General features: G+C 38.8%; 1 pseudogene; it reads left to right on the top strand.

Moving 5' to 3' along the window:
* Window positions 1-10,385: 10,385 nt before the first annotated feature.
* Window positions 10,386-10,559, top strand: LOC143727012 (U1 spliceosomal RNA; annotated as a pseudogene).
* Window positions 10,560-11,267: the final 708 nt, after the last annotated feature.

The raw sequence follows: 11,267 nt of genomic DNA, 5'->3' as shown, positions 1-11,267 counted from the left end.
TCATTGCTTTTCTATGTGTTTAGGTTACTATTTGTGAGTGGATAAACAACATCATTGACAGCACATTAATGACTCCTCTTTTTGTCCACAGGTGTTGTTGCAACCAAGGCCTTCGGGAAGGACTCCATCCTGTGTGAGTGCCACTGCATAGTCATTCGGAATAAGAGGAAGTACCAGGAGGATGGGTTCGATTTGGATTTAACCTATATCGACCATCTGTGCTCCACACTTTGTTCAATGGTCCTCCAGTTGCCCAGAGCCACAGAAGAAAGAGTCCGTGTGGTGAACATGCTACTGGTCTCAGTAGAGAGCAGTGACCCGTCCTGCACCACCATGTCAACAGTGGAGTCATTAAAACTGCAACAATTCTATTTGTAGATCATCGGCCTCTTCTGCTGTTATGTTGTTTGTGTAAGCTTTATCTGTGTCTGGCACAAGTGAGGATGAATAAGAGCAGCTTAAAATCTTTTCTTTCTTTTTTTTTTTTTTTTGCATGTCTGTAAAATGTCACAGCCATGTTTTTGTTTTACAGATGTAGATCTTAACATCATTTCTTGAATCTCTATAAGCAGAAGTCACTGACTTATTTTTGTTTTCCAGTGATTTGACCTGCTGAGATGCTGGACCAGAGGAGGACAGACATGTTTTACGGACACACGCAACCAGTTAAGGTCACACACACGCACACACACACATACTGTTTTGTCTGTACATGGCTGTTTGACTTCTTCCAGAAGAAAGAGCCCAAAGCCGTGTGCTGCCCAGCGGCCCAGCAGATTCGGAGATGTGCGATTTCGGAGAGGCGTTTCTTTGATGTGCTCCGCTTCCTGGCACCTGTGCAAAACATTATTAGTTAGGGTTAGTTAACATTATTGTGTCTGGCACAAGTGAGGATGAAGACGAGCAGCTTGGGGAGGAAAGTGAAGACGAGCACACGGACGTCTCCCAGTACGGAAGCGCAACCAGGTATGGCACCTTAATCTTTAAGATTGAAGTGAAGTGCACATTAAATTATACTTTGACTTCTTTCATGTTTTTAAGACATTTAAAAATATTTGCTTAAGAGCGGTGTTCCCTCTCAACCGTGCATTATCTGGCAAAGGTGAGGATGAAGATGAGCAGCTTGGGTTCCAGGCGACTGGAGGGTGTCCACAGAAATAACATTTATAATGTGGTGAGATTCCTTGATTCAAAACAGTGACTGATTCACTTAATCATTTTAATTATAATTTAATAATAAAAAATGTTGTTGCAAATTAAAAACAGGAACCCAAAACAGGAGCACATTTCCAGTTTGAAACTTTGAATCTCCTGTTAAAATGAATGTGTATCATAATAATTATTAATAATTTTTTGCATCATATTAAATTTGTACTTATCAATGCTAATAATAACCCCCCACTCCCTCCATGGTCTTTATGGATTCTAGACCCAAATCGCCACCTGGTGGACATTTTTGGGAGCACATTTCCAGTTTGCAACTTTGAATCTCCTATTAAAATGAATGTCTTTCATTCAATATTTATGCAAAAGCCATGTTTTGCATGTCTATTTAAAGCTTATAATTTGTAGTTTAATGTATTCCTAATACATTTTCTGTATCTCTTTCAGGGAGAAAATTAAAGGAGAGAACAGGCTGGATGGTGACACTGCACAAAAACGGCTGAACGAATTTCTTTATTGTTCATTAAGACAAAGTCCAATCGGATTGAGCCTTACATCTTTGGAAAGCTCAAGTTTTGCACTTTCACATGAGCCCAAGCTCACTATTGTACGTTGTTCGCAGCCTGAGAGACCAGGGGTCAAATTGGTGTCGATTAAGGGCCCTAGGTTGTATGGTGACACTGCACAAAAACAGCTGTACGGATTTCTTTATTGTTCATTAAGACAAAATTCAATCAGACTGAGCCTTACATCTTTTGAAAGCTCATGTTTTGCACTTTCACATGAGCCCAAGCTCACTATTGTACGTTGTTCGCGGCCCGAGAGACCAGGGGTCAAATTGGTGTCGATTAAGGCCCTTCGGCTGTATGGTGACACTGCACAAAAACGGCTGTACGGATTTCTTTATTGTTCATTAAGACAAAGTCCAATCAGACTGAGCCTTACATCTTTGGAAAGTTCATGTTTTGCACTTTCACATGAGCCCAAGCTCACTATTATATGTTGTTCAAGGCTTGAGATAAAATGGGGTCACATTGGCCACCATTAAGGGCTCGCCGGTGGAAGGTGACTCTCACCGCACAAAAACGTCTCTCTTTCGGGCTGTGTACATGTACATATACAAATCTTTATGTCATCGTAAAGCTCATGTTATGCCGCTCGCAACGAGCCAAAGCACGTTGCTGTGTTTCGTTCGCCGAGCGCGAAATCCCACGTCAAACACGAACCTTCCTCTCGGACCGATTGGTCCCTCTCGAAGAGAGTCAGGCCAAAATCGCAAAAAGGGTCGTAAAAATCGACCCGAACTCCGTACGTCGAAAACGAAGGCACCGATGTTCTCAGGAGAGCGGGCCGGACGCTCCGATGCCAGACTCGATGGGATCGGGCGCTCGCTCACGTTTCTCCAAATTCCAGAGTGTGCTCTCTCGGCTCACTAAGCGATTTCCAAAGCTGTAAGGGGCCGCGCAAAATTGTGATGCCCGCACGCCTGGACAGTACGGCACGTGAGGCAAACGAATCAGGCGTCGTTTCGCCGTTCCGACGCACTGTCACACTCTTGGGACGATTGACACTCTTCTGCGGACGTCCCGATGGGGCTTTTTTTGGGCCTCACTCTGAAAAAATCGTTCCATACAAAAAAAACGCCGTCATCTCGATCGCGCCGCCGAGACGGTCGCAACGATGTAAAATTCACTGTTTGGACCTGGGACCAAGTGAGACTGTTGATTGTTTCTTTGACTTTAGTTTATTTGTTTAAACCAGGTAGTGGTGTTATTTTCTTAGTACACTTTTTGTTATTTATTTAGGACAGTGAAGGTAAGCAGCTGCCCGGAAGATTCACGCGTTCTAGTTCTTTTCGGGAGTTAGGTAAGATCTCGCCTGGAACTACAGGGTTAGTTAAGGGTTCCTGTTTTTCCTGTAGCTGCCCTAACTGTGTTGTTTATTTTGGTTAATTTATGATTTATTGCTTGTTCATCTCATGAGGTGCTTTGTCTCTGTCATTAAAGCCTTTGGTGTGATTAACATCAGAAACGCTACCCAATCACCTGTGATTTTTGATATGTTCGGTCCTTGTCTGTTGTATGATTTAAACCAGCTGAATTAGATTAAGGGCCGTAACATATTTATAAAAACAATAGTTATGAGTACTCTGAACTTATTTTAATCAATTCCACTAAAACAAGGATATTTCTTAATACACAATTAAACTTTACACTGCATTCAAATATCTTATATAGCTGAAACTTCACTATATTGAGTAAAAACAGTGAAATTACAAACTTTAAATGAACTTCTAAGTGCTTGTAGTTACTGCTAGGACACATTATCACACACAAAGTCAAATCCTTTAAGTTAAGCTAACTCATTACATTTGAGGACACCGAATACCTTAATTTAATTTTAAAAACTAAAAGAAGATATACATTGCAGTCAAGAAGTTAAGCGATTAATTAAGTGACTAATGAACTGATGATTGAGCATTAGTGATGAACACCTGCTGTTACCAAGCAAAATCACTGAAGGAAAGAAAAACTTTAAATGCAAATGAGCTGATGCTCCCAGCACAGGGGGCGGAGCTCAAGATGTTCTGTCCTTTTACCTCAAACAAACATGCACTTAAAATTTCAAAAATGTTTAGCCTTTTATTGTCAAACCGGAGTCAGACATAGATGGAGAGACACAAGAAGTGACAGAGGTTTAGAAGGTGATGATTTATTGAGGTTCGTTTAAGGTCACCATATTGGAGATTAGCGGTTGTTTTAGTTGGACTTGTGAATAATAAAAACTGTTGTTGCAAATTAAAAAGCAGGAACCAGAAAGATGGCTTCGACTTGGATCTGACATACATTTACCCAAATATCATTGCCATGGGTACAACATGGATGTTTAAAATGGGAACCGTAGTCTGCATGTGTTACGTTATTGTGTTAATAATAACTAAAGTACCTAATTATGTTACATAATTATTTTGTATGAAAACTAGCGCATTAGTTACTTATGGATTAAAAAGTACCGTTGTATCAGTGCTGCGCGAGCTCTCTCTCACAAACACAGACCGCGCGCACAGAGAGAAGATAATTGTAAATTGACGGGCTAAGTTTAAATTTTGTTCTTGGTTGTGTTTTTTTCTGTCAATGTCAGAAAGCAGTTTGTATTATCCATCCGTGTTTTTAAAATTCGTTAAAAGATAGACGTTTTACTATTAACACAGCCCCATATTTCGGATTCATCTCTAAACTTATACTTGATATTCTTTTTAGATTAAGTGATTCGTTTTGCTATTATTGGACTCCTGTCTATTCATTGTCAACTATTTTCTATAAATATGTTTGTATTGGCTAACATTTATTCAGCTAATGTGTGTCCTGTTTAAAATGTGCAATGTTCAAATGCAAAGACAGCACGTCACAAATAAAAGTCCTTTTTTCTGTGCGATTTAGTATCATATTTGGATATTGGAATAATAAATTAGGTAGCCTATCTTAAATGTACACATCTATTTATTGTTGTTTTTCACGGTTTCTAGGGGTTTCTTAATTTTAGAGTAGTTGACCAATACACATTGTATGCAATGCAATTTTTAATCATTACTAAAAAATGGTTTCGAGCAGTATTTTGGACTTTTACCGCAATTGCTAAATTGCTAGCTAAATTTTAAAACTTTAGAAGTCAAAACTACAATTATGAAGATAGGCACGTGTTTGAGTGTGTCTTGCATTGTCTCAAAAATATAAAATATAGAAAATCTCAGTCCCACGAGGGCCTTTAAGAAAAGCCAAACCCGGTGGTAGCTCAACAGAACCTGCTGAACTACCAACCCCTAAACTCCAGTAGAGACAAGGACCCAGGTCTTTGGTATTTTCGAACGCCAGGAACATGCACAAAACAAGTATGCCAATTGGTCCCCAAGTCCAAAAAAAACAATTCTGTTTCTGGGGGCATCAAACCTCTCTCACCTGCCCAAACTGAATAATGAGAAAATTCAGGTAGTTAGTTACCCTGGATCAAAGTTAGAACATGCCTAGCACATCTTAAAAAACAAAACAAATCACTCCGGAGGTCCAAATTGTCATCCTTAATTATGGAATAAATAACCGCGAACAGGGAAATGTCACAATCTTCAACAAAATAGCTGAGAGACTGTTGGGAGCGGCCAAACAAGCATTTCCATCGGCAATGATACTTTTTCAGTTCATCAACTACGACAAAAAACTGCCCACGCATATTAGAGAGAATCTAGAATTTTTAAAACAAATTTTAAAGGACAAGACACAGCACATTCCACTCTTGCCGACAAAATCATTCAGAATGGTAGCAGATAACATCCACTGGACCATGGAAACGGATTGGTTGAAATTTCTGAGATTATAAGAACAAAAAGGAAACAAAGCATAAAGACTCTTCGAAGAAACATAAGAACAAAGAGATCAATGGGAAACAAAGACAAAATATTTTAAAAAAAGTTTTGAAAAGTGTATATATAAAAAGTAAAAAAAAATATATATATATATATATATATTTTTTTTAAGAAATTAAGCCTACTTTTTTATTCACCAGCTCATCACTATTTTTATTTTTCTACCTTTTTTTAAATTTATTTTTTAAACACTCTCCTCTTGCCAGGGCTATATGATCAAGAGAGCGATCAGCCCAACAAATCGGCATATCATGTTAATGACACAATGTCTGCTTTTCAGTGAGTCGGAGAAGAGAGTGTCTGATAAGAAGCCCGCAGGAACGGTTTCTCGTTCGGGATTCGGTCAGTCTCTCCACTGCTCATAGTTTGTGAAATATATTCCAGATGTTTTCTTTGATTGTGTCAATAATTATTCCAACAGGCACTTATAATCCGTACAGAAGCTCCTGTTCCAGACGACTGGAGGGTGTCTACAGAAACAGCATTGATGTGGTGCGATTCCTTGATTTGTGGCTGGTGAGTGTTATTGTTATTGACGAACACAGCGACATTACGCCTTAATAATTTAAATTGTGATTTAATAATAAAAACTGTTGTTGCAAATTTAAAAAAAGGAACCAGGAAAGATGGCTTCGACTTGGACCTGACATACATTTACCCAAATATCATTGCCATGGTGTAAAGTTTTCCCACTCTCTTTTGTTTGGGTTTTTTATATGCTGGGGTGCCAGACAGGACTTCTGTCAGTAATTTAAGTTTCAGTTTAGGAAAATGTACAAAGATCTTGTGCAGTCTGATTGTTCTTTCACAAAACCCGTCACTTAATGAGATAAAGATTTTACACCAGTAATCAATACAGTAATACCCATAATAATCACTCTTAAATAGACCACCAACCATTCAATACGACAGGACACATAGAATTGCATTCAAAGAAGTATATTCACCAAATCCACAATTTCAAGTGTTTCAAAATTGACTTGGAAGAAGAAAGAAGAAAAACCAAAAACAGTTCATAAATTGTCCAGCCATAAAACAGGCTACAAAAAAAGAAACAAAATTAGTCCAGTTCAAAAAACCATCAGTAATCCCCACAGTAATCCACAGCAAAAATAGTTCACATAGTCAGTAGGGGAAAAAAGAATAACTTCCCCACTCAAAAACAGTCAAATGTTAAGTCAAGTCAAACAGTCATCCAGTACTGGCTAATTTGTACTCATGACTCCTTTTCCTTTTAAGAATCTGGTCCACATTTTCCAGGACTTCTCAGACGTGAATATATAGGCTCTAGACTCCCCATCCGTCAATCCAGTTCAGGTTTTGGAACTACCCACTCGTTCTGCTTCCCCTTCAGTGTCTCAACGACAATCAGCTAGCCACAGAATGACGAGGATACTTTCCTTTTAGTGATCCAGAGCGCGATCCGCTTAGAACGCCGACGATAAACACTCTTGCCGCGGATAAAACAATAAACCCCCGCGGGAGTCTTCTAGAGGAGCTCCGCGAGGTACACTCAATGCCTCCCGATAGCCACCGCCATCTTTTTATAAGCGATGCACGTCATCCAGATAAAGGTAACTAGGGGCTGGACTGAAGACGTCGCCATCTTGATTCTGGCACTTATGTTATGATGATTGTAGATTCATATAATATAGAGATGTTTTGATATTTGTAGATAATGATCTCAGAGTTATATTACAGATGAATGATGACTGATAAATGTAGGACAAAAACTTTTCATTGCAATTTATTTATTTATTTCATGATGACATCGTCACACTGGGTACAACATGGATGTTTAGAATGGGAGCCTAAAACCGGATCAACTTGGCACAGTCCCAGATGAGCCAGGAGGAGGAGCGATCACTGGCTTTTAATGAGGCTGACAACCTAATGGTTGATCTGTTGGACAACATCGCTACACAAGTGCAGGTTGTTTAAACACTTTTTCAATAGTGTGTGCAATAATTTTTTTTTTTTGCAAATTCTAAGCAGCTACATGATGTTGACAACAAATATGGTCAACTACTACATTTTCCACAATCGATCAAAATGGGCAAGTATTGTTTTAATGGCATACTTACTTGCGAATGTCCACTGAATGTCCAACGTAGCGTGTTAAACAAGATAGGGACCGTCTAAAAAGTTTTAATTTTTTTTTCATGGTGTGCAAATAGACAACTACATTTTAGCCAACTACAGATGTACCAGCAAATATCTCTCACATAATGTGTTCTAATGCTGTTGATTGACCTTTAGCAACAATAAAAAGTGCATTATAATGATTGTGTTTAGGAAACCTGCCTCACTGTACACAAATATTTTTTAGAATCAAATTACATCAATTTACCAAAGTGATTTTTTTGTTATCCAAAGTTTGTAGCATGTTCCTATTCACCAGACTGACTTACTACAGGTGAAATCTTGACAATACCTCCCTTACTGTACGTACAATAATAAAATGTTTATGAAAAAATTACTGTAATTCATCTAAAGTATTTTTTTGTGTTCCAAAGGCTGTAGTGCTTTACTAATGACCAGACTGACTTAATACAGGTGAAATCTTGACAATACCTCCCTTACTGTAATAATAATAATTCGTTACATTTATATTGCGCTTTTCTGGGTACTCAAAGCACTTTACATAGAAGGGGGGATCTCTCTCAACCACCACCAATGTGCAGCATCCACCTGGATGATGCGACGGCAGCCATATTGCGCCAGAACGCCCACCACACACCAGCTTACTGGTGGAGAGGAGACTGTACGTACAATTGTCAAATATGTTTATGAAAAAATTACTGTAATTCACCTAAGCTGTTTTTTCGTGTTCCAAAGGCTGTAGTGCTTTCCCAGTGACCAGACTGACTAACTACAGGTGAAATTGACGATACCTCCCTTACTGTACGTACCATTGTCAAATATGTTTATGCTAAAGTTTTTGTACAGGAATTTGAGAGCACTCTCTGCTCAATGGTGACGGACCGTCACTGTGGTTTTTATTACGGTATGCTGCCACATCCTGAAGGCAGAAAAGCCAGTTGCCCAGGGAAAGTAGGTATGACTTATTATTTTTTTTATTTTTAAACTCACTGGCTCATTATGATGAGATCTACTTTGTACAGGTCTGTCAGAAAGGGCGTTTTGAAATGCTAAAAGGGTAAACTAATTCCTATGATCCAGGAAAGCCATTCGCCCAGGGAAACCAGGTATGATTTTGGCGCCTTTCAGCGCCGATGTGATCATGTCTGATACAAAAACCGTAATCTTTTTCCATCTTAATCTTCATCTACCTGAGGACAGCAAAAAGGCCAGGCTGAGCATCAGTAGCGAGAAGGAGATATATATTGTGCAGGTGAGGTGTAAGGAAAGGTATGAAAGGTTGAAGATGATCAATGATGGTTTGGAATTTAGCGATGTTATGTCTCCATGTGACGTGGTCAAATACCGACAGAAACTGACCAGGCAACTTTAAAAAAGGCAACAACAGGAATGGTAAAAGATGGACGTGTCTGCTTTTACTTCCATGTCACAAAGTTGACTGGTTAGTAAAAATGCAATGTTTTTGTTTGAGTTCTTAATTTTTGACATGTAGTTAATTTATTTTTGCAGCATCCCCTGCTGACTGATTTTTAGGGGTTCAAGCACGTGGTGCTGAAACCGTATTGGTTTTGTTAATTTTCCCATGATGCAACATTCTCCATCTAAAACTGATCGGGCAGACCGAACAGTAAGTCGTAGAGACTTGAAACTTTGAGGGCGGATAGTACTCAATCCACCTACAACGTCACCAAGGCCCGATCGGCCTAACGGGGGCGTTACAGTGGTCAAAAGTATGAAATGGCTCATAACTCCTAAACCGTTGGGCGTAGGCTCAAGTGTCTTAAATCGTTGAAATCCTTGGCTCAAGGCAGACAACACACGTGCCTCGGATTTGCTCGCCTTTCAGGCTCCAGTTCTGAGAAAATTTAGGTTTTTCAAGAAACATACTTTTGCGAACTACTAGGTTTTTTGCCTGATCGGAGCCAAACCACTGCAGAAATATTCTCTGGACAGTGACTATAAATAATAATTTCAATTCACGATCGCTAAGGGGAATCAAAATATTCAATGTGTCCAGGGCCACTTTTACTAGAACGGCTATAACTTGTGAACGGAAAGAGATATTTTCTCTAAACTCAGGACGCATGTTCATGAGCTCAATGTGAGGTCACATGAAAAAAAAAATTGCGACGATTGGCCACTTGGTGGTGCTATAACAGGGTAAAAAATCATGAAAATGGCTATAACCGCACCCAACCATTAGTCCGATGAAAATTGGCATGCAGTGTCTTTGTCAAGGGTGCTATGATAGTCTATGAGAACATTGGCATATCTCAAAAAACTCAGTATGCCCTGAAAGAGCCTGAGAAGTTTCAAGCCACCGTTTTTCACGGGAGTGACCTCCTTAGACTCCTGAATCATTGCCGAGTCCAACGATGCCAAACATGCCAGGTTTCGCCTTATGGTTTGTGTAATGGTGTCATTTAGTGCTTAAAAAACTTGTGATTATCTTCGAAACCATTAATCCGATCGAAATAAAAACACTGAACTGACAAAAAAAACTATTTTTGGATGGATCACAGCAGAGCGCACAACACGACACTTTGGAGTGCAACCTGCAGATTTTTGATGTCTCTCTCTTATCTCTTGGAGTTTTTACGAATGAGCTGATGAGTTGAATCAGGTGTGTGTTTGATTGTCCGACCGTTGGTGAGGATTGCGGAGAGGGACAGGGTGCCTCTGACGGGAGGCCTGGGAATTCATACTTACCTGGCAGGGGAGACACCATGATCAGGAAGGTGGTTCACCCAGGGCGAGGCTCGGCCATTGCACTCCGGTTGTGCTGACCCCTGCGAATGGGGATGTGCTGTATGGAAGTGCAATTGATCTGCAACGTGATTGGATGGTCTATTGATGTTTTGGTTTCAGAACCCTCCCCCCCTCTTCTCCCATGTCTTTATATCATTTTGTTAAAAAGCAGTATATATGAATTGTTGAACCGACTGTACTGGCAGTTGCGCATCATATGTACATTAATGAAGTAGCCATTAAATTTATAAAGTCTGAATGATAAATAATATTTCATCTTCATACATGTATGTTGTATATATGAATATATGCGTGTATAACAATGTGCATGAGATGTATAATTTAGTGATATGCAATAAAATATATGAAATAAACTAAGAAAAAAATTATATTATATTTGTAAATGTAGGTTACATGAGAAATATTACTTGGATGAAATATTTGAATCTGTGTGTAGCACATGTGCTACTCACAGATAGTTCTAATATTTGTACATGTACGGTATATGTAGGATCCTTTTTATGTGTTTTAAAATGCATCCTGTTTATAAATGAAGTAGCCATTCACTTTGCAATTGTTTTTGTTGTTGAATGATTTATTCACTGAATCAGTTTACATAAAAATAGTAATCAGTAATCAGTTTACATAAAAAGTTAGTAAATAAACTGAAGCAAATAAAAGTTGAAATTAAATATAAGATAAATAGCAAAATAAAAAATACTGATGAAACATAAAATTTAAACATCAGAGGTAGATGAAATCTAAAAATATTACTTGCATTAAGTAAACAAACCTAAGATTGTAAACAAAACTGAATATTGACTTTGTTTACATG

The sequence above is a fragment of the Siphateles boraxobius genome, unplaced genomic scaffold (genome assembly GCF_051911475.1).
Source record: "Siphateles boraxobius isolate OS27281-9 unplaced genomic scaffold, OSU_SipBor_1 77, whole genome shotgun sequence".
NCBI classification, from domain to species: Eukaryota; Metazoa; Chordata; class Actinopteri; order Cypriniformes; family Leuciscidae; genus Siphateles; species Siphateles boraxobius.
Note: the sequence above shows the minus strand (reverse complement) of the source record. Positions and strands in the feature narration are given on the sequence as shown.